Source organism: Pteropus alecto, unplaced genomic scaffold (genome assembly GCF_000325575.1).
Source record: "Pteropus alecto unplaced genomic scaffold, ASM32557v1 scaffold338, whole genome shotgun sequence".
NCBI classification, from domain to species: domain Eukaryota; kingdom Metazoa; phylum Chordata; class Mammalia; order Chiroptera; family Pteropodidae; genus Pteropus; species Pteropus alecto.
The window spans coordinates 4,120,240-4,123,714 of record NW_006441995.1 but is presented as its reverse complement, the minus strand read 5'-3'; the positions used below and the strand labels follow the sequence as shown (position 1 = coordinate 4,123,714).

The window sequence follows — 3,475 nt, the reverse complement described above, 5'->3', positions numbered from 1 at the left end:
GATGCCTGCACGCTTTCAAAACTTGCTCCATCCTACTCACCTTATATAGAATAATCTTCATTTCAATGGCTTAGGACACTTGTATCTCTCCAGAAGAAAGGACAGAGCTCTAGGCAACTGGTAGTGATACAGGAAGGAAAGAAAGCTCCCGCCTGACCTAGGACATGATAGATGGAACCAGATCAAGATCTCACATCAACCTGGGACAGTGCTGGAACAAAGGTTAGCTTAGTTCTAAAGCCATTTTAACACAATTAGAAATCTGAAGTACTGAAAGCAAAATGTCTTTATCACACATTACAAATTCGAGGAGAAATTCTGTAGAGAATTTTTTAGAAAAAATAAATATAGCAATACTAATGTTTAAATATCAAATCCATGCTAAAGCTCTTTCGAACAGGATGAATAAAAGAGACCCCCCACAACAAAGCAATATCACCAGGACCATACCTGTGGTTCCTATAAGACTCATACTTAGCTAGACATGTTTATAGACACAAAGCACAAAGTCCCAGGCCACAGAGAAATAGGGGTCACAATAAGAACCATGGAGGGGTTGGAAGATATCAAAATAAATTACTGGGACACAAAGGTCTGAAAAGGGATCCAGCCCTAACCATATTGTATATGGTTATAACCATATAACCATTTTTAATCAGTATGTTCAAATTTATCTTAGTAGCTCTAGATAAAGACTAACTTCTTCTGGGATCAGGAGGGAAAACAGAAAGAAATGTATATTTCCTAAAAACTCCAAACAGAGATCATTCACACATCCTTGATAGGTCTATATCAATACTTTGCTCTTCATTAAAAGAGGTCAGCTAAACATAAGATAATGAAACTCCCACAACCTATTGACTTTGTTTCATTATTAACTGAAATTATCCCTAAGCCAATATGAGACCAACTTTTTTCTTATTATTTACACATTACCCAATAGACTCCAGCTTCTTGGAATTCTAAATCTCTTAGCAATAATTTAACAGAAACATCACAATGTCTCATTGTTCTCCATGTGATTTTTCCCCAAGTCCATTATTCATTCTTTTCCTTTCCTTCTGGCTGTTCTTTCTCTTCACAATGGCTACTCCAAGTTATTAAATTTCTCATGGTACATAGGCAAATGGCTAGAAATGGGAAACGGTCTTGTATGGTTCTTATTTTATGTGTGAATACTAACCAAAGAGCAGCCCCCATTTCCACCCCTTTCTAGAATATTTGAGATTATTCTACTGTGTGTTGATTATACTCAACCAGTGAAATGGCCTTGCTGTTTATGTGTAAAGAGATATAAAGTTTTGTAATAATGTTTAAGTAAGAATATTAAATATACGTAAGACTATTTATGCTTAGTCAGTTAGACCACTTAAGAATCATGTTTGTTAGCTCTGGGTGAAATAAATGTTGCATTAAAACTATTTGCATTGCCCACCTATGAAAGCTAAATAGATAAAGATATAGACTGGGGACTCACTAACTATAGGAGTGTTTGCAATGCGAAAGTTTTCTCTCAGGTGTAACAGATATCCATGGATTCTGTTTATATTTAGTTAGTCAATCGTTATTGAATATTACATCTGTGGAATAGAAAGTATAATACAGAGTTAGAGATCAAGTATGAAGGTGGTCCACTGGCAGAATTCCCTCTTCCTCTGGAGAGGTCAGTCTTTTTTCTGTTCAGGCTTTCAACTGATTGGATGAGGCCCACTCACATTTTGGAGGACAACCTGTTTTATTCAAAGTCCAGTGATGTAAATATTAATCTCATTTAAAAAATACCTTCACAGAAACAACTTGAATAATGTTTGACCAAATATCTGGGTACCATGGCCTTGTTAAGTTACACATAAAATCAACCAACACACCAAACTTCACGGAAGGTTATAAGACAGGTTGTCAAATTATAACTCATAGGCCAAATTCAGCCTGCCATTTTTATATGACTTATATGTTAAAAATGGTTTTTAAATTTTTAAATAAATGAATGGAAAAAAAATCAAAAGAACATGAAAATTATATGAAATTCAAATGTCAGAGTCCATAAATAAATATTAAAACACAGCCAGGTTCACTTATTTATATATTGTCTATGGCTGCTTTCATGCTACAGTGTCAGAGTTGTGTAGGTGCAATGGAGACCATATGGCCACAAAGCCTAAAATATTTGTTATCTAGCTCTTTATGAAGCAAGTCTGCCAACTTTTATTCTAAAAAACATTTATATAGGAAAAAATTTCATATTTATATCCTCGAAACTCAAATACAACATTTTAAACAAAAGGATATGCATAAAAAAACCTCAAGTTACATTTAAATACAATAACTAGGGCATCAGAATCACATTTTATATATGGTGCTTGAGAGACACCACAGTGTCACATTTGATATGACAAGATGATAAAGATGATAAGAAGCTGTTCATTTTAAACTAGCCTTAAGTCTTTTAAAGCACTACATTAGCTTGATAAAGATGCTGTGATAATGTACTAAAAACTGGGCTATGGAAGCTAGAAGTCCAAAATCAAGATATAGCAGGATTTTTTCCTTCTAAAGGTTGTGAGGAAAGGATCTGCCCCAGTCCTCTCTCCTTGGCTTGTAAATGGCCATTTTCCCTCGGTGTCTCTTCATATTATCTTGCCTTTATGTGTATCTCTTTACGCATGCAAATTTCCCCTTTTTATAAGGGCACCAGTCATATTGGATTAGGACTTATCCTAATGACCTCACTTTAACTTGATTATCTCAATAAAGACTCTATCCCCAAATAAAGTCACATTCTGAGATACTGAGGGTTTATATTTTAACATATAAATTGGAAAGGAAAGAATTCAACCCATAATAAGCAACATAGAAGTAAAAGTTATCAACATGAACCATGGGAGTGTGAGCAATGCTCCATTTTGTTAACGTTTTAACTTAAAGCCTTGACCAATTTCGATGAAGATTTACCAAAGCATTCCTTTCTGTATCTTCAGCAAAACTAAAGCGAGAGAAAATCAATTTCTATGAGACTGATGGTATCTGAAATGTCGCCATCAGTACTCAACTTGTCAGCTCTGTCACTTTCCGCGACCAGTGCGGAACAATGGCTATTACACCCCTTCTTTCTTTCCTTCTCAATTTTCTTCATATTTTATATTTATACATCATTAGTGAATATCAATTCACATGGAAGGTTGACTTTTTGTGTAATTTTTGTCTGTACTTTCATAAGAAATTTATGTATTGCTGTGTGTTGTTTGCCACTCCATACTGTAAAGGTGCTTAGATCATACTATGTTAAACTTGTTATTTCATAAAAAGTAATGCTATTTGATTTAAGTGTTTTACACCCTGATATAGTTTCTTGCTTAAAAATAGGCATTTATATTATATCAATATTTTATAAAATTGATTGGGGAGTCTTGGCATGATATAAAACCATTATAATTTTTCTCTTTTAATAGAATGGGAAATAAACTCTAACATTTTA

The 3,475-nt window shown here is 34.0% G+C and overlaps 1 protein-coding gene across 5 annotated transcripts in view; it reads right to left on the bottom strand.

Moving 5' to 3' along the window:
* The window catches only part of FBXO4 (F-box protein 4), a 163,350-nt gene that overhangs the window by 107,047 nt on the left and 52,828 nt on the right, over nt 1-3,475 (bottom strand). The window lies entirely within an intron of this gene.